This window comes from Ursus maritimus (assembly GCF_017311325.1).
Source record: "Ursus maritimus isolate PB19 chromosome X unlocalized genomic scaffold, ASM1731132v1 scaffold_X1, whole genome shotgun sequence".
NCBI lineage: Eukaryota > Metazoa > Chordata > Mammalia > Carnivora > Ursidae > Ursus > Ursus maritimus.
In genome coordinates this window covers 47647741-47669311 of record NW_024423319.1, presented here as the reverse complement: position 1 = coordinate 47669311, position 21571 = coordinate 47647741, and the positions used below count along the sequence as shown (strand labels likewise).

The following is a 21571-nucleotide window of genomic DNA, read 5'->3' as shown; positions in this document are numbered from 1 at the left end:
AAATAAATAAATAAATAAATAAATAAATAAATAAATAAATAAAATATTTAAAAAACAAATAAGGTGGAACAAGCAACAGAAAAAAAAATTAAATAAGATAATATAATGCCTAAAGAAATCTAAACAGAAATAACAAAATGAACACATGACACATGGCATAAAGAAAGATTTTTCAAAGTAGAAAGCCTATGTGGCCAGAAAAATATGAAGAAAACATGTAACTTCAGTAGCAATAATTTGACAAGGTAACTAAATAGTTAAGGTGTGAAAACTAGTCAATTTAGCAATACCTATTAAATAATGAATATAAATAAGGGTCTTCATTTGTTACTAATATAATTAGATCTCACTTATATGTTGAATCTAAAAAAACAAATGAACAAATGAACAAATGACAAAAAAGAAAAAAAAGCAGAAACAGGCCCATAAATACAGAGAACAGACTGGTGGTTTCTAGAAGGGAGGGGGTGGCGGATAGACAAACTGATGAAGAGTGGGAGGTACCAGTTTCCAGTTTCAGAATGATTAAGTAATAGGGATGAAAGGTACATCATAGGGAATATAGTCAATAGTATTGTAATAGTGTTATATGGTGACAGATGGTAGCTACAATTGTGCTGAGCATAGCATAACCTATAAAGTCCTTGAATCACTATGTTGTACACCCAAAACAAATGTAACATTATATGTCAACTATACTTCAACTAAAAAATAAATAACAACATCTACAAAGAAAGATATTAATTCAATGCACTGCTTGGACTTTAAATCTTGATCTAAACAAATTATTTATTTTATTGAGGTGTGTTTACTATACAATATTATAATAGTTTTAGGTGTACAACACAGTCATTCAACATTTGTGTATATTGTAAAATGTTCACAATAAGTCTGTTTACCTTCTGTCACCATTCAAAGTTAATACAAAATTATCAACTATGTTTTCCATGCTGTACTTTACATCCCCATGATTTATTTTAAAACTGGAAGTTTATACTTTTTGATCCTCTTCACACATTTTGCTCGCCTAACCTTTTTCTGTTCTGGCAACCACCAATCTGTTCTTTGTATAAACAAATAAATTCTTAAAATATTTTTATACTGCTAGAGGAAGACAAATAGCTCCTGATCAGTTAAATATATTAAGGAACTATCATTAATTGTGTTCAATGTGATGATTTCATTAAGGCTTTGTTTAAAAATGTGCTCCTATCTATTATAGATATATTCTGTAAATTTTGGGGGTAATATTTTATAATATCTGAGATTTGTTATAAAATAATCATAATGGATATAGAAAATGGATGTATAAATGCAAGGATACTGGTCATATATTGATAATTGCTGAAGTAGGGCAATAGGTACAGGGAATGGAGGGTTCCTATCACCGTAAGTTTTTCTTTTACAAGCATTCAAAATTTCCATTATAAAAATTTTTTAAATGATCAAATAGCATTATACTATAATTCCATATTTCTTGTGTGTGTAGAAAACATACTTCATAAATACATTTTTATCTCAATCCTGAAACAACATATAGAAAACTTTTAACAATTGTGATAATTCTTGAATAACAGAAATTTGAACTACTGCAATTGTTTTTCATTTTGATTTCTATATATTTGAATTTTTCTACAGTGGAATTTACTACTCAAGTAATTAAAGTACATATGAATAACTACCAAAATAGTTATTGTCAAATTTTAGCTATGTTATTTTTTTATTCAGAAAATGAGTCAATAATACTCCCAAAGAAAGTTTTATGTACATTTTGCTGGAGGGCATAATTTGAAAATTTTCCTTGGGCTGTTACTTTTCTTGGTTTCTTTTTTTAGAAGATTGTCATCTATGATAGCATTCACTTTTTTGCATCTCTACTAACTCTATTATGCATTTGCTTTTACATCACTTTTCCTTGACTAGTTTGAAATGCCAATCTGCTGTATTCTCAGATCACTTCCTTTAAACTTCTACTATGTCTTTGACTTCTTAAAGATTGACATTTAACTTCCTACACAGTATAATTCAAACCAAAATTTCAAGACTTATGTACCATGGGGCAGTAAGGAGACAGCATCGTGTGGCCAAAATGTATGTGCTTAGCAAAAATAAAATCACGACACTGACATCAGTAGAATATCTTTGAACAAATTACTGAACTCCACTGAGCCTCGAATATCTTCACTTTGAAAAGAGACTGCACCTCTTATGACCACTTTCGCTGCATCCAAATGGTTTGGACTGTCATGTTTCATTTCCGTTTGCTTCCATGTATTTTTTATTTCATCTTTAATATTGTGGTTAACTTATTCTTTATTACGATGTTCTTTAATTTCCGTTTATTTGTGGTCTTTCCAATTTTTCACTGTGGTTTACTTCAAGTTTCATAGTATTGTGGTCAGAAAATATACATAGTATCATCTTAATCTTTTTGTAATTGTTGAGGTCTGGTTTGTAATCCAGTATGTGATCTGTTCTGGAGAACGTCCCATGTGCCCTCAAGAAGAATGTGTATTCTGTTGCTTTAGAATGAAATGTTCTGAATATATCTGTGAAGTCCATCTAGTCCAGTGTGTCATTCATAACCATTGTTTCCTTGTTGATTTTCTGCTGAGAAGATCTGTCCATTGATGTTAGAGGGGTATTAAAGTTCCCTACTGTTAATGTATTATTATCAATGAGTTCCTTTATGTTTGTTATTAATTGCTTTGTAATATTGTGTGCTCCAAAGTTGGGTACATAAATACTGACAACTGTTAGATCTTCTTGGATAGACCCCTATATTATGATATAGTGTCCTACTCCTATATTATGATATAGTGTCCTACTTCATCTCTTGTTACAGTCTTTAGTTTAAAATCTTGTTTGTCGGGGCGCCTGGGTGGCGCAGTCGTTAAGCGTCTGCCTTTGGCTCAGGGCATGATCCCGGTGTTCTGGGATCAAGCCCCACATCAGGCTTCTCCTCTGGGAGCCTGCTTCTTCCTCTCCCACTCCCCCTGCTTATGTTCCCTCTCTCGCTGGCTGTCTCTCTCTGTCAAATAAATAAATAAAATCTTAAAAAAATAAAAATAAAGCACTTATTTAAAAAAATAAGATAAAATCTTGTTTGTCTCATATATGTATGGATGCTCCACATTTCTTTTGATGTCCATTAGCATGATAAATGGTTCTCCACCTCCTCACTTTCAGTCTGTAGGTGTTCTTAGGTCTAAAATGAGTCTCTGTAGACAGCATATTGATGGGTCTTTTTCCCCGTCTGATACCTTATCTCTTTTGATTGGAACATTTAGTCCATTTGCATTCTGAGTAATTTTTGATAAATATGAATTCACGCCATTGTGTTACCATAATGTCATTGTTTCTGGAGATTTTCTCTATTCCTTACTTGTCTTTGTCACTTTTGGTCCTTCCTTCCCATTCAAAGAGTCCCCTTTTATATTTCTTGCAGGGCTGGTTTAGTGGTAACAAACTCCTTATTTTATTTGTCTCAGGAACTCTTGATCTGTCTCTCTTTCTGAATGGTAGCTTTGCTGAATGGAATATTCTTGGGTGCATAATTTTCCCATTTAACACACTGACTATATCATGGAACTCTCTTCTGGTCTGCACATTTCTGTGGGTAGATCTGCTGCTAACCTGATTTGTTTCCTTGTAGTTTAGGAATTTATTTTCCCTTGCTGCTTTGAGGACTTTTTCTCAATCTCTGTATTTTGCAAATTTTACTACAATATGTCTTGGTGTTGGCCTGCCTTTGTTGCATTTGATGGGAGTTTTCTGTGCCTCTTGGATTTACATGTCTTTTAACTTCTCCAGATTAGGGAAGTTTTCAGCTACAATTTGCTCAAATAAACCTTCTGCCCCCTCTCTTCTTTTCGCTCTCTTCTTCTGGGACTCCTATGATACCAACGTTATTTTTCTTTATGGAGGTGCTGAGTACCTTTAAGTGTAAATTCATGATCTAATACTTTTCTTTCCCTCTTCTTTTCAGCTTCATTATTTTCCATAGTTTTATCTTCCATTTCACTTATTTGTTTTTCTGCTTCTTCCATCCTTGTGAGCCTTACATCCAGTTAGTTTTGCATCTTGGTTATAGCATTTTTTATTTCAGCCTGACTAGTATTTAGGTCTTTTATCTCTACTGTAAAGGACTACCTGCTGTCCTCTATGCTTTCCTCAAGCCCAGCTAGTATCTTTTTGATTGTTTTAAATTCTGGTTCAGGTATATTACTTATATCTGTTTTGGTTATATCCCTGGCTGTGACCTTTCCTTATTTTTTTGGGGGGGATGAATTTCTTTGTATTGGCATTTTGTCTAGGTCTCTGTCTTCTTCTCTGTGTTAGGAAAGCGTCTCATGTTTCCTGTTCCTAAGAGTAATGGCTATATTAAGAATACATTGTATCCTGTCCCAGACCTGGTACTTCAGGAAGTGTTTCTGGTGTATGCTGTGTGTACTCTGCTGTTGTGGTTTGGCTGCTCTTTCCCTCAGGCCACCCCTTTGTAGAGTTTTTCCTTGTCTGTAGTGGGGAGTGTTTGATCCTTGCCAGTGTTTTGCAAATTTTAAGTAGGTGTGTTTTTGTGGGCTTGTTAAAAGAGGCTAGATCTTACGCAACTAATGAATCATCAAACTTTACATCAAAAACCAGGGATGTACTGTATGGTGACTAACATAATATAATAAAAAAAATTTTTTTTAAAGAATATTATCTCTGCAGATATTTGCCAAAAAAAGGCATATCTGTTTTAGGACCGCTGATACTGATATTACTGATGCAAATATATTTCTGTGCTTGTTTCTTGTTGCATATATCTATGACTATCACAACGGTTATCCACCAATTTGATTATCTTGGAGCTGTAAATTATTATAGCAAAATCAATAAAGAATTTATTTTTAAGCCAAAAAAAAGAGGCTAGATCTTATTTGCACTAGAGCTGAAGCTTTGCAGCACTGTATGCTCAGTAGGCTTAGTGCATGCAGTGGGTTTGTGCTGGTTTTCTGGGGAAGGGACTCACTTCTGTTCTTTATTTCACCCACATTTGCCCTAGTAAAAAACACCTGCAGAGCTCAGGGGGTGGGGCTTCGTCTAAGCATCTCAAGCCTCCACTGTGGGTGCTGTGCTGCTCTCTGAAGTCTGTTCATGCTGTTGGGTATGGGAAAATGTCATCAGCTCACTCTCTTGTTTCCAGAGAGGGGAGTTCGTGCCCACTGCTATTCAGGAAGCCCTTACAGAAGAGCAAACATTCTCCTCTTGTGTGTCCCAGGCATCCCTCAGATCTCAGCCTTAACCTTGTCTGTGTCTTAGCCATTTGCTCACCTGGTAGCACAGTGCTCCTGTGTTTTCTCTCAGGCACACCAGCTGGGTTTCAAAACTCCAAATTTTAGGGACCAAGCATGGCACAGATCCACACTGATCCTCTGGGGGACAGTCACATCATGCTATGTTTGGTATCAGTTTATCCTAGAAGACAGTTACACAAACACACAGGGGCTTGGAGTTTATGATAAAGTGCAGCAAAAATCCAGAACCCAGCTTAGCTGCTCTCAGCAGATGTCTCTTATCCTATGTTAATGAACATGGCAGTGCATGGGAGCCTGCCAGCTCTTTTGTCCCATGAGAAGCAGTGCCACCTTTCCCAAATGCCCTCCAAGAAGGGGAACTGTCTCTCCTAGTGTGACCTAGGGGATCCTCAGACAACACTGTCTGTTTCTGGGCCTCTACCCTATTTCTCCACAGGAGCACTGCTATACCCATCAGGCTCCACCCTGGTGATGATCTGGATTCCTAAAACTTCAGACTTTGAGCTCTGCTGCTTGTAAACTTGTGATAATCAGCCTCCTTTTTTTCCCCCAAGTCAATGGTTTGGGGGAATTGTTTTTCTTGTGCAATCCATTGTACACTACTCTCTTGCTCTTGCTCCCTCTCTCTCTTCTCTGTCTTCCTCCCCTCCACAACGCCTGTGATTCTTTTCTCACCCAAATCATGTCTCCACATCTCCTACCCTCCCCAATGTAGCTTCTTTTGTCCCTCTAGATGTGCAATTTGTTCTCTCAGTCCTCAGATTGATTTATTGGGTGTGAAAAATGATTGATATTTATCTAGCTATGTTTGTGGGATGTGGCAAGCATAGGGTCCCGTTATTACTCTTCCATCTTAACTCCTCTCCACCCAAAGTGGATTTTAACCTCCACTCTGCTACTATCAAGTTAACCTTGAGCAAATTAATTCTCTGATATTTAGGTTCTTCAGCTATTAACACAAAGTTGGCAATTTCTACTTAAATGGACTTTGTGAACATTAGAGAAAATTCATGAAAATAACTTAGTTTCATGATTGGCATAAGTTTGCAACAACCATTAAAAAGTTACTATTTGGGGTAATGAGAATTAATGTTGCCCTGGCTTGAGTGAATGGCTTATGCTATAGAGGAAAGGGGTATCCGGGTAGATAAAATGTGTTATAATATGAAGATTGGAAGTAGAGCTTGATATTGTACACACTAGGAAGTCATTATAGATTCTTAAGCATGAGAGCAACATAATTCATGATTGTGTTTTCTAGCAAGATTGCTCTGGCAGTGAATATTTGGAGGAAATTGGAAGGCAGGCAGCAGCTTCTGGAGTTTGAATTTGGAAAAAGAAACAATTGTAGAAATCCAGGTTAAAAATAATGAGTAGTAAGTCCAGAATTATGACCAGGAAAATACAGCGATGGGACAAATATATCTTAGCAGGAGAATCAACATTTCTTGAAAGATTAGATTGAAAAGATGAAAAAAATGAGAACTTTCAAGGTGACTCTGGTGTTTTTAGCTTGGTTGTATCATTTATATAAAGGTAAAGAAATGGTAGATAGTTTTGAAAAAGATGCTATTTTCATTTTCAGGCATATAGAATTTGATGTGATTAGTCACAAGTACATTTTCCAAAACCAGTCAACAGAAGAATTTTTGTGCATACCTTTTTTGTATATGTGTGTATCTTACTTTTTTTTTTTCCAATTTACCTTCTTCCTCTTATTTTTCAAGCTGTTTACTCCAGGGTTTCTTGCTGAAGATTATTTGAAAGGTCAGGCTATATACTAAATGTTTTTTTTTAGGTTTGAAAATGATATCTGAATTAACATGAGGGACTACTTAAAGAAGAGGCTTCAAAGGCTGCTTATTTGGGCTCATCTAACCAACTCCTGCAGAGCCCTTTTTTACCTCAACCCTACAGGAGATATGTCATCAAGACGTGCAGTTTCCTCTGCCACATATTTCACATTCAGAGTAAAGGAAGCTACTTAAAATACCAGATTTCACAGTCTGATACCACAATTATGAATATTTTCCCCATCAATCAATACCAAGGTGGAATTCATTTAAGATTCACTTATAAAGAATGACACTAAGAATATAATACAATAATGCATGATGAACTAAATGAATGGAGTATGTCAGATATTCCCACATACTACACGCATTCCTGGTGAAAACAATGAATTTCAGGTGACAATGGGAATGTTTCTTTTTTTCCTCTCACTGTCTCTCTGTCTCTGTCTGTCTGTCTCTCCCTGTAAATAAAAAACAGCTATATTTCCTATAAGAATGCCTCTATATCAATAGGTGCTGTTGATACTGGGAATCCATTTAAGTTTTCTACAATGATGCTGTACTATTCTAGAAGGTTAAAGTAGAAAAATAGTTACTTCCGGTTGAAAAATTTCATCAACCATCCCATGAAATGAGATGCCTTGCTAAAAAAAAAAAAAAAAAAAAAGAAGAAAAAAAAAGGAGGAAAAAAGGTAGCAGAGAAGTAGGGGACCCTATTTCAAATGGTCCCCTGAATTGAGCTGGATATCTACCAGACCATTCTGAACAATCACAAAATCAGCCTGAGATGTAAGAAAATATATCTGGATCTCCACAAACAGAGTAACTCTGGTGGTTGGTCTCGAGGCATGAAGCTGGGAGTTGTGATTCTGCCAAAATTCTCAACAAGATCCTAGTAAATAGGACCAAATAGTACATTAAAAGGATTATCCGTCATGACCAGGTGGAATTCATCCCTGGGATGCAAGGGTAGTTCAACATTCGCAAATCAACCAATGTGATAGAACACATTAATAACAGAAGAGACAAGAACCATATGATCCTTTCAATCGATGCAGAAAAAAAGCATTTGACAAAATACAGCATCCTTTCCTGAATAAAACTCTTCAGAGTGTAGGGATAGAAGGTACATTCCTCAATTTCATAAAAACCGTCTAAGAAAAGCCCACAGCAAATATACTCAATGGGGAAAAGTTGAGAGCCTTTTCCTTAAGATCAGGAACACTACAAGGATGCCCACTCTTGCCACTAGTGTTCAACATAGTAGTAGATATCCTAGCAACAGCAATCAGAAAACAAAAAGAAATAAAAGGTATTCACATTGGCAAGAAAGAAGTCAAACTCTCTCTCTTCACAGATGACATAATACTTTATGTGGAAAACTCAAAAGACTCCACCCCCAAATTACTAGAACTCATATAGCAATTCAGTAATGTGGCAGGATACAAAATCAATGCACAGAAATCAGTTGCTTTCCTATACACTAACAATGTAACTGTAGAAAGAGATATTAGGGAATTGATTCCATTTAAAATAGTACCAAAACCCATAAGATACCTTGGAATAAACCTAATGAAAGAGATTAAGGATCTATACTCTAGAAACAACAGAACACTGATGAAAGACATTGAAGAAGACACAAAAAGATGGAAAAACATTCCATGCTCATGGGTCTGAAGAATAAGCATTGTTAAAATGTCTATGCTACCCAGAGCAATCTATTCTTTCAACGCCATCCCAATCAAAATACAAATGCTAGTTTTCAAAGTGCTGGAACAAACAATCCTAAAATTCGTATGGAACCAAAAAAGACCCTGAATTGCCAAGGAAATGTTGAAAAAGAAAAAGAAAGCTGGGGTCATCACGTTGTCTGATTTCAAGCTGTATTACAAAGCTGTGATCACCAAGACAGGATGGTACTGTCACCAAAACAGACACATAGATCAATGGAACAGAATAGAGAGCCCAGATATGGACCATCAACTCTATGGTCAACTAATCTTCAACAAACCAGGAACAAATATCCAATAGAAAAAAGACAGTGTCTTCAATAAATAGTGTTGGGAAAATTGGAGAGCTATGTACAGAAGAATGAAACTCGACCATTCTCTTACACCATACACAAAGATAAAATCTAAATGGATGCAAGGCCTTAATGTAAGACAGGAATCCATCAAAATCATAGAGAACATAGATAATAACCTCATCAACCTCAGCCACAGCAGCTTCTTTCAAGACACATCTCCAAAGACAAGGAAAAGAAAAGCGAAAATGGACTTTCCAGACTTCATCAAGAAAAAAAGCTTCTGCACAGCCAAGGAAACAGTCAAAAAAACTAAGAGGTAGCCCACGGAATGTGAGAAGATATTTGCAAATGACACTACAGATAAAGGGCTGGTATCCAAGATCTATAAAGAACCTCTCAAACCCAACAACCAAAAAACAAATAGTCCAGTCAAAAAATGGGTAGAAGACATGATCAGACACTTTTCTAAAGAAGACATATGAATGGCTAATAGACACATGAAAAAATGTTCAACATTTTTAGCCATCAGGGAAATTCAAATCAAAACCACACTAACATAATATAATAAAAATATTATTATTAAAAAAATAAATAGGAAGGTAAAAATAACAAAACAAACAAACAAACAAAAACCGTACTGAGATATCACCTTACACCAGTTAGAATGACAAAAATTGACAAGGCAAGAAAGAAAAAAATGTTGAAGAGGTGTTGGAGAAAGGAGAACCCTCTTACACTGTTGGTGGGAATGCAAGTTGGTACAGCCACTTTGGAAAACAGTATGGAGGTTCCTCAAAAAGTTAAAAATAGAGCTACCCTAGGACCCAGCAATTGCACTACTGGGTATTTACCCCAAAGATACAGATGTAGTGAAAAGAAGGGGCACATGCACCCCAATGTTCATAGCAGCAATGTCTACAACAACCTAACTGTGGAAGGAGCAAAGATGCCCTTCCACAGAGGAATGGATAAAGAAGATGTGGTCCATATATACAATGGAATAATACTCAGCCATCAGAAAGGATGATTACCCAACATTTGCATCAACATGGACGGAATTAGAGGAGATTATGCTAAGTGAAATAAGTCAAGCAGAGAAAGTCAATTATCATATGGTTTCATTTATATGTGGAACATAAGGAATAGCAGGGAGGACATTAAGGAGAAGGAAGGGAAATCTGAAGGGGGGAAATCAGAGGGGGAGATGAACCATGAGAGACTATGGACTCTGGGAAACAAACTGAGGGTTTTAGAGGGGAGGGGTTGGGGGGCTGGGTTAGTCCTGTGATGAGTATTAAGGAGGGCACGTATTGCATGGAGCACTGGGTGTTATATGCAAACAATGAATCATGGAACACTACGTCAAAAGCTAATGATGTACTGTATGGTGGCTAACAATGTAATAAAAAATAAATTAAAAATGTAAATAAAAAATAAGCATAGAGCTAAAAAAATAAAATAAAAAGAAATAAAGGAAATAAAAAAGACATTAAAGTGCTATTGACACTCAAGGAGAGCCTTATCTCTTGTAATATATAAATGGTGTAGGGTCTATACATATGTGCACTGGGGATTTTGACTAGTCAATTAGGCATGCTTATACCTCAAAAAGAATTGGTAGGCAGAGTCATTTTAATCAGCTTGGGGGTAACTTTCTTTCCTTGACTTCTAGTGAAATTTTCTACTGCATTGGTGCAACTGAAATAAACCTTGTGCTCTCTAATCCAATCTCTTTTACCAAGTCCATCCACACCACCAGAGACCACTCACTCTCTATGACCTAAAACTACATTTTCCCCTTTGAGGCCCAAGGCTCAAAATTACTTTAAATTGTTTATTTCTCCCCTTAGTGTAAATAATTGCTTATCACACTTGATACTTAGTGTTTAACTTTAACATTAGTGTTAATGTTAAAATTATTTTTAAAATGAGTGTTTTAAAATAAGTGTTTAACATTAACATTAGTGTTAATGTTAAAATAATTTTTAAAATGAGAGAAGATTCTCTTCCATTTCCTTTCAGAAGACCTGAAACTATTTTGTTCTCTCTATACATATTATTTGAATAAGTCTGTGCTTGTGGTAAAACTTTCTTTTTTCCCCAGTGAAATTGCTAACCTAACATATCTATATATAATTTTTTCTTGCTTTAGCATGGCTACTTGCCGGTCATAGGATGGAGAAAACTTGGAAGAAGCGGCTCTGAAACTAGAACTTTATACCTGGGTGAGAAACACTCATTTGGACCAATTCAGTCAATAGTTCTTAGAGCCCAATTTATCACTCAATGCACAGTATTCAAAGTGAAAGATGGCTATACTTTGAAATGCAGGCAAGCATACAGGTGGCCTTATGCCTCAACTAATGGATGCATAATAGTGGGGTGGGTAGTGATACTCAAAATCTACGTGAGCAAGAAGCAGGATGGAAGTTATCCAGTGAGTAGTGGAGCTACAGTTACTGAGCTGGAATTCAGTAATGGAATTTGGGGCAGAGAAATGCAAATCAAAACAAAGGTGAGACCTCGATTCTGGACTACGAGGCAGGTTATAAAGCCAAATGATTCAAGCACAAATATAAAACTAAATTATATACTTAAGAAATTAGTCACCTGCAGTGTGGGTAAGTTGACATTAAGTCTCAGAGTAATAGCTACTTATATTACATTATTTTCTGGCTTGAATTGTTCCTAGAGAAACCAAGTGCGGTGAAAGTAAGGAAAGAACTAATATTTTGGTTGTTTGTTTCAAATATTTAAATTCTAGTTAGTTAACATATAGTGTAATATTGGTTTCAAGAGTAGAATTTAGTGATTCATCACTTACATATAACACCCAGTGCTCATCACAACAAGTGTTCTCCTTAAAACCCATCACCCATTTAGTCAATGCCCTGCCTACCTCCTTCCATCAACCCTCCGTTTGTTCTCTATAGTTAAGAGTCTCTTATGGTTTGTTTCCCTCTTGTTTTTGTTTCCCTTCCCCTATGTTAAAAGACTAAAATTTAAAACAGTGATCAAACTTTTTCAGTAGAGTCAGAAAGCAATATTCAGCATTGAAGACCGTACATAATTGCAGCTCTTCAATTCTGTCATTGTGGTACAAAAACAGCCATTGGCTAAAATAATGTTTGTAACTGTTTCAAAAAAAATTATTCAAAAACAGAGGTGATAGACCAAATTTTGCCCACAGGCTATAGTTTGTTAATCCCTATTTCAGGAGCGTATTTAATGGTCTCAGGTGAAGGTAGAATAAGCTTAAGAAGAGCAGGACAAAGGCAATGCAAATACTTCTCTCATTTTAAGCAATGAATTGGGTTTAAGACAGTCTGCCTTCTTGTCTTTCAATCATCTCCTTCCCTAAATCTATTAAAGGACTACTCTCAAATACCTCATTTGATCCTTCCTAGCTGGATTCATCTGTTCATTTATGTAAGACTTAGAATAATGAATAATATGATTAACTTCAGATTACAACTGCCTGAGAAAATAATTTAATGTAATAAAAAAAGGTATCAGTGTTCAATATATTGCCTCTCTCTACATATACCTGCCTTTCCTTTTTTACTTTCATGACTGTAGCACAGGGAAACCCTTCATCAAAGATACTGCCTAACTTTTGCCTGTAAGTTCACAAGATAGTTATTATCCAGTCCCTTCTGTGTGATGATGTAAGTAGGAAAATGTTCCCACAGAAAATTAAGGCTTCTACTTATTTTGAAGTTTTAGGTAATACAGTTCAGAAGACATAGGTCAGTAAAGGAGAAGCAGAAGCTGAGAATTCTCAGCCCCAAACTGTTCTCTGAATAATTTATTTGGCTGAAATCATGTGGTGCCCTTTAGCCTGCAAAATATAGATCATATGACCCAACTATACTATATTCTGGTTCAGTTTAAATGTAAGAAATCCTAATACAGTACAAAGTGATTAAAAAATACTGAATTTCCCAGAGGAAAAGATAATAATGCACTCTTTGGTTATAACTAAAGAATACTGAAAATATGCATCTTCATATTTTCCTAATATCATCTGGCTTGTGTAACAAGTCAATTCATGCTATTGCATTATTCCAGTTGTATTTACTTCCAATTTGGAATCAAGACCTTTGATGAAGTAGTCCTATTATAACAAGAACCTATCACAGGCTTTAAGTAATACTGGTGCTTGTGGGAGAAATCCACTGGGAGTTGATAGGGCTGTAGTAGCTTTTCAACCAAACTGCAGGTATGGTATTCAATAAAACTGCCAGCATTTGCATTCAAAGAGTATGTATGGGCGTAAAAATAACTTATAAAAATGACACCCTGGAGCTTCATATTTATTCTCATTCAATGATTTCCAGATCAAATTTGCTCAGTTTACAAGTTAAAAGAGGATTTTCTTCCTATCTCTCAGCCTTAGGAAATTCCCACCAGAATAAAAACAAAGCTGTATTTGCTCAACCTCTGACACTATAACTTGGAGTGACGTTTCTGCAATCCAAGCTTTAGATCAGATCATGTTAAAGCATAAGCCAAAATCTGCATCAGATTTACCAACTTCCTCATCATTTCTCAGACATTTGTTGCTTTCTGTCATTATTGAAATCACCACCATGCCCCTTTACTACAAGTTAGAAAAGTATTTTTAAATTACATCAGGAAAGAACTCAAATCCTTCAATTTGATATTATAAATCACTTGTTACATAACCCCTAAAACATGGTAAAAATTGTCATTCAGATTGAATTCTTATACATAACTACATTTCTAGGTAGCTCTTAAGCTATAATTCACACATTACAATCATAGCTACCAAAGATTCAGTTAATAATGTTAGAGCTGGACATGGTGATTACAAGTTTTCAAAGGCCTATTTAAGAAATTCTAGACCAGAATGATTAATTGCAATGAATCACAGTATGTTGGCTATAAAAAAAAGAGAACAGAGAAAATATACTGGTTAGTGAAATTTGATGAGTTTAAAGTAAAAAAAAAGTATATGTGATTCTTTCAATTTGTTGTTGATCTTAAAAGTATTGGACTATTTTCACAAACGTATAAATAAATATTGGCAATAAAATCTCCATAGACTGTGATACTCCCTCTGGATGAAATTTTAAAATACTGGTTCAACTATTTCATAGAAAAAGCCAACTGACAATCCTAAAAGACCAAAACTCATAGTAAAATAAGAACTATATACAGTATAGTTGATTTAATATTATAACTACTGTATTTTTTTATTGCTGTGTATCAAATTACCACATATTTAACAGTGTAAACAACACGGATTTATTAGCTTATCATTCTGTATGTCAGAAGTCTATCGTCAACTGCCTGGATTCTCTGCTCAGAGTCTCACAAGACTGAAATTTAGGTGATGATAGAGCTGAATTCTTATCTGGGAGCTCTGAGAAAGAATTATCTTTGTTGTTTGCAGAATTCAGTTCTTTGTGATTATAGATCCAAGGTTCCTATTTCCTTACTGGCTATAGGCTGGGGTTTACTCTCAGCTACTAAAGGTCACACACATTCTTTATAATATGCCCCCTCCATATTCAAGCTGACAACAACATGTCAAATACTTCTCATACTTTACATCTCTGACATCCTTTTCTACAACTAGCCCGAGAAAATTCTCTGCTTTTAAAGGATTCTTATGAATAAGCCAGGCTCACTCAGGTAATTCCCTATCTCAAGGTAAATGTGACATATAGCATAACTTAATCATTGAATTAGGATCCATAATATTCATAGTTCCAGGTACTATACAGGATGTGTACATGTTGGGGGAAGGGCAATCTTGGGGCTATTTTAAAATTCTGCCTAGCACACTTAAGAAAATTAACCTTACCATTAATTAATTTGATAAATAGTTTTTAAGTACCTACTACGTGTCAGGCACTGTTCTATTTGAGTTCCTACTTCCAACCAGAGCTTATGGTTTACTCTATATTATAAATCTGCTACAATATTTTAGAGGGTTGTAGAGCACAACTTTGAGATGAAACAGATCAATGTTAATTCCCACTTAGGCTACTTACTGGCTGTGTAATCTTGGATAAGTAATTTGTTTCCCTGAACTTCAATTTCTTTATCCAAAAAAGTGAAAATAACAATGGTATCTATTTAAAAGGATTGTTATGAAGAATTAGTGAGATCATGTCTGAAAAGTGTTTAGTACAATAGGCATAGATTAGTCACTCAATAAATAATAGTAGAAAATATTACACCACTTTTCAAAACACATATGGCAATGTGGTCAGGAGATCTTTATATTTTTCTTGTTTGCAAGATCCAGTGACGGAAATTATATTCTTTTAGTTTTTCTTTCACTGTTATAACTCCTCTTGGAAGATATGTTGATATCTATGCCCATGGTAATAGCTTCAGGAAACAGTTACTGTAATGCACATCAAGTTTACCATTAACAGGGACCAATAATGCTGACCCTTTATGCAGAGAGGATGGCAGCTTTGTGGTGCTTGGATGATCTCAGCTCAGCTTTTCTTTAGCTAAATGGTCTCTGAAGGATCATTCTGCCTTCTAATATAATAGAAATTAGAAAACAGGCAAACATTCATATGCTCACCCTGTACATCATAACTATACCTCAAGATCAAAGAAGCAGTGATGGGAACTAGCCACAATACTGGAAAAACTAGTGTCTCTCCTTTAAGCTTATGCATTAGAAAAGTTTTAATAAGTTTTGACAATGGCTGTTTTCTATCATTAAGCAGAAATGTCCATGGGAAAAAAATAAATTCAACAAAGTTTGCATTTGACCAAGTGCAGGGAAATGTACAGAAGGCATGGATATGCAAAGAAATTTGTAGAATTTAACTAAGTACCAGTCTAATTTCAAACTCATACTTCTTTACCATCTTCATTACAGATAGGCCAGCAACCAAATACCATATTTTAATTTCTTGAACTAAATCTTTTCCTTATGGTTTTAGAGAAATACAATTGTTGGAGACACTGGAAAGGATGATCCCTCATCTATGTCTAGAAATTTAATAATGCAAGATGTTGATCATCTCATTGAGAAATTGAAACATAAAAAGTATGGATCACATGATAATTCTCATTGTCTTGGTAATTTTTCTTAGGGCTGGGATTATATAATAAAGGAGAGTTTGCAGCTTATATTTGGTAGTATCAAGGCTTATTACAGCTTTAAATTGCTGATCAAACTTATTTATAATAAGAAATTATTCTAATAAACACTTTTCAATTTTTTTGAAGAGAGTCTATTAAAGACTATGGTCATAAAATGGTGTTAAATACATGTATACATACACACAGCAGTGTGAGATATTTGAGGTTTGTCTATTTTATTCAAAATAGCCAATCTCTAGAGCATTCTCCTTTAGATACTCACAGTCCACCTAGGAGCCCTCAAATAGGAATTGAGGTACATAGACCATCAACTACATATCTAGGTTATCAAATTAAGGATTTGGTGAATAACAACAGCACTGGAAACTATTTTTGAAGTACTGTATAGACTCTGAAGCAGTTTGAAACAATCCCTACCCTGTGGGTTAGCAATCTAATTAAGCACCTAATTTTGAAAATTGAGCACTTGGTGTTATCACTTGGTAAGCAGATGGCTGATTGCACTATGGGGGTGGGAGGAGGTAGGAACGACAACTAAAAAAACTTAATAGAAGTTACTTGATAAGTCACTCTAATGGAGAATTTTGTTAGCCATTAGTGTTTTTCATCAACAATTTATGGGTCTCTCTCTGGACAAATGGTAGAATTGTACTACCTTGTCTCCTTGAAATTAGATGTGATTACGTGACTTTTTTTGGTCATTGACATATGAGCAAAAGTGACTTGTGTCATTTTCAAATGGAAGCTTTAAAAGCCAGTGTGCAGTTTATCTCTTTCGCTCTGCCATAATGACTGACAATGCCATGTAGAGACTCTAGTAGCCTTGAAATGTGAGAAATAAACCTTGATATTTTAAGCCAATGAAACAGTAGGATTGTTTCCATAATATAATCTCTTAGCTTATTCTGACCGTTGTGAGGACCATAAAATCTATTCCTGAATAAGGGAAGAAATGAAAAAGCTAATTAAGATGAAGCCTTATTTTTATATGAGAGGGAGATGAGCACACTGTCTAGCTTTTTTCTTAACCAATGAAGTAAAAGTATAACATACCTTGCACCAAAAATATAACTTCCTAGATCTGGTTCTAAAAGTTGTTGTATGTATTTACATAAGGCACTTAGTACTTGTGATTCATACTTTTAGGCAATATTTGCATTGAAGAGAATTTCAAAAAATCAAGCATGAAATATACAAAAAAAATAGGTTTTTATTTAAATTCCAGTTAGTTAACTTACAATGCAATATTAGTTTCAGGTGTACAAGATAGTGATTGAACACTTCCATACAACACCTGGTGCTCATCACAAATACACTCCTTAATCCCCATCACCTATTTCACCCATCTCCCTACCCACCTCCGCTCTGGTAACCATCAGTTTTTCTGTATAGTTAAGAGTCTGTTTCTTGGTTTGCCTACCTCCCTCTTTTTTAAAAAGATTCATTAATTTATTTTGGAGAGGGAGGGTATGTGCAAGGGGGGGGAGGGAAGAGGGAGAGAGAATCCCTAGCAGACTCCATGCTGAGCATGGAGCCCAATGTGGGGTTCCATCTCATGACCCTGAGATCATGACCTCATGACCCTGGCTCACCAAAACCTAGAGTCAGATGCTTAACCAACTATGCCACCCAGGTGCCCCCTCTCCCTCTCTTTTTTTTTTCTCTTTGATCCTTTGTTTTGTTTCTTAAATTCTACCTATAAGTGAAATCATATGGTATTGTCTTTCTCTGACTAACTTACTTCACTTAATGTAATATTCAGTAGCTCCACCCATGTTGTTGCAAATGGCAATATTTCATTCTTTTTTATAGCTGAATAATATTCCATTATATATGTACTTCATCTTCTTTATCCATTCATCTATGGATGGACACTTGGGTTGCTTCCATATCTTGGCTATTGTAAATAATGCTGCAATGCATATATGGAATAATATTTGCTTATTGACTTCCATTATAATTTTAGAATTGCTTTTCTATTAGAAAGAAAGCATGCTTGCTTGAAAATAGAATGGGAACTACATTTTCAAAGCTTATTATTCACTTTGAGGAACATTATCTTCATCTATGCACATTTAAATATCTTATAAAATATACCACAATAACTTTGCCAAATGGAAATATGATTCTTTTGGTTCCATTGTTTGTTTACTAGTTTTTAAAAACCTACTGAGTATCTTCTATGTGCTATGGGAGATCCAAAGATAAATAAAGCATGGTTCCTACCCCAGGAATGATAGTTACATAAATGTTGAGAAAATATATTAAATATTAAAATCTACCATACTTGTTTTATGTCCTTGGAAATTCTCATTTACTGCATTAAATTTAAATTTAAAATCAAGTCACCACGTTTGCATTTCATACACTTAACAGAGTTCACTAGCTAAAACAACAACAAGAACAACAAAACCTGTCATGAACATACTTTCCATCCTGAACTCAGAAATTTTTAACTGATTATTAATTGGTACTAGTAATAATGTCAGCATTATTCCTTAAGTCATTAGCAAATGCAAGACACATTATCATGCCATTTTTCTACAGTAATTTTGGTAAACAGACAACAAACAAATATTTCTATTTCTAGTGACAACCTGAAGTTGTGTGAACAGGGGTAGAATAGATCTTATTGCCCAGGGAACCCGACTGGGCAAAGCCCAAAGAATTAGGTAAAATATACAGGTGGATTCAGACAAGAGTTTGAGTCCAAGGATGTTATCTGTGACACAAGAGTTTAATAATAGGTATAAGCATGTAAATTCTAGAATATGGAAGGACAGATGAGCTAAGAAAAATGGCACTAGCCAACAAATGACTATGGAGTTGAATTATGATCCTAATACATTGGTTGTTTAGTGTCTAATGACTTAACATTCTTCACTATTTCTTTCTCCTTATTACCCTGTATTTACAGTCTATGGGAAAGGTGGAGCCCTCTAAACATTCTTTTGGGGCTCCAGTTATTATGGTAGGCCTGAAAGATGCAGGGATAGAGACCTGTTTCTGAGTTTCTCAGGATCATTCTTATAGACCACAGTCTTCCCAGTTGGTAGGACATTGGAGATCCATTCAGGTTAATAAAAGTGCCTCCAGATCTAAATATTAAAAAATTTTCTAGACACAATATGGGTTCAACATGCCTTTGAACAATCACTAGATAGAAGATGGAGAGAGCCATGTATAAGCTTCCAAGAGAAAAGGAAGACCCACATGTCACCTTTTAAGAAGGGCTAGATCTTTGTCTCTACTTAAAGTAAAACATTTTGGATGGCTGATTTCATTTGGTTTATAAACCACACAATGAAATTTTATGATATCCTAAGGCATGGACCACTTTCTTTGGTGTAGGGCCTCCTCTGCCATGTGAATGATAGTGGATGTCTCCAAAAATAAGATATTGAAAGCAGCAAGTTAATTATAGTGTGACAAATTAAGAACCATAGTCCAGAGAGCTGACAAGAGCAGAAGACCAGGATAGGTTCTGAAACTAGAACTGTGGCGATTTGCTTTCTGTCCTATGTTATACTTCCTGCTGTGTGGAGTTAAGCAGGATTTTCCAGGTGAGTGTTTATAGCCAGCAGAAGAGGCGGGGTCCTGCAGGTACAGTTGCTACTGTTTAAGTTAAGGGCAAAGGCCCAAGGCCTTTTGGGAGGTACTTACATCAATCTTTAAAAGATCTTTGCCACTTCGGAAGATTCTTTCAAGGCAGTAAAGATGCTGCAGGCAAGATGGCACCTGGTGGAAGAGCCTGAACATGGGCATATGTGAGCCATAGAGATAAGTAATTCAATTCACTGCTGTACTTTATTAATTGAAAAATCAAAAAAAAGAAAAATAAATCAATGCGAAAAGCATAGCTAGCTTGTATCTGTAATATCATATTAAAGGTCTTGCTGATAAATATTTACATCATTTATTCACGATTAGTATGTCCTTTTTATTTAGATTAGAAAGACATTCAAGTGGTAAGGAGCATGATCTCTTCAAACTCCTGAGAGACTAATATTAGGCTGTTCAATTTTATTCAGCTGATGCTCAGCTGCCTACATTTTCAGCGTGAAAGTCAATGAGCTAAAGGTATAAAAAAATCTGGTCTAAGTCTCTTTGGACCAATACTGCAGAACATACTTTCCTTTGACCTCACAGAATCACACTAGGGATTTTGGCCCCTACACTGAGCAGTGGATGTGGTCTTTGTGGAAAACCAGATAAAGCAAATAATGGATGTGCTATTACTCTAAAGTAATTAACATTTTAGGCCTTCTACATAATGACAATATAATTTTGTTCATCAAATAATAACATCGATAATAGTAGCTATAACAATAAATATTATTTTGCAATATTGATATATGTACATTCCAGGAACTGTGCAAGATTTTCTCCATCTTTTGAAACTAAAGTACAAAATGAGAAAACACCACAGAATGGGGGTAGGACATCTCACTGGCCATATCAGAGGGAAAAAAGAAAAAGGTAAAGTAACTAAATGTCATTAAATAGAGAAAAGCAATGGATCTCTATGTATTCCTTGTTAAATAGTGACTGAAATAGAGAAAATAATCCAGGAAGTCAAGCACGTGAAGATTATAATAATTATTATAATAAAAATAATAACAAGTTACTGAGTACTCATTATGTAGCAGATCTTCTAAGTATGTTGCATAGATTATCTTATTTACTTCCCAGTGTAAAGATAAGGAAACTTAAGTTTAGGAGGTTAAACCTACACTACAACTACAGTAAGATCATGCAGCTAAGTAACAGAGTAAACATTCAAACCCAGATGCATCTGACTCCAAAGACTCCTGTGTTTCTAGACTTTGCTAAGGACTTGTATTAACTGCATTATAGTGAAAGTTACCTGCGGGAATATGGAGGATGGCCCATAACTTGGTCTCTGAACCAGACGTGATGCCTTACTTCTGTCACATAAGTAGTTTCTGTATGAAAGTACTAGCTCAATGAGTTTTTCAAATGCGCTAATTACATCTTTTTTAAAAAGTTAACTCTGTGGTAAGAGAACTTCTTTCATATTTTATATATTCCCATGAGTGCTAGGAAAGGAGAAAAGGCCAACAAAGGTCATATTCTCATGAACCAGACAGCAATTCCCATTGGCAACAAAGTACTGGAATTTGTCACAATGTTCTGTTACACAGGCAGTACTAGCCTGGAATGCACTGATTGTCAAGGAAATAGAGCCCTGAATGAAAAAGGCAACTGTGCCTTTTAGGGAAACTGAAGGACAGAGTATTGGCCTAAAAGAAAAGTGTCAAATGCCAAACCAAAAGATTTAGAGAGAAGAAGCCATGATTGCCTTTATAGAACTATAAAAACTCAGTGTG

The 21571-nt window shown here is 35.3% G+C and overlaps 1 long non-coding RNA gene across 1 annotated transcript in view; it reads right to left on the bottom strand.

Moving 5' to 3' along the window:
- The window catches only part of LOC103673009, a 63314-nt gene extending 42182 nt beyond the window's left edge, over positions 1-21132 (bottom strand). The window contains exons 1-2 of the long non-coding RNA XR_571278.1: positions 21088-21132; positions 19884-19971 (exon numbers count right to left, since the gene is read on the bottom strand). This is a non-coding gene — a long non-coding RNA (uncharacterized LOC103673009). The remainder of the gene's footprint in view (positions 1-19883; positions 19972-21087) is intronic.
- Positions 21133-21571: the final 439 nt, after the last annotated feature.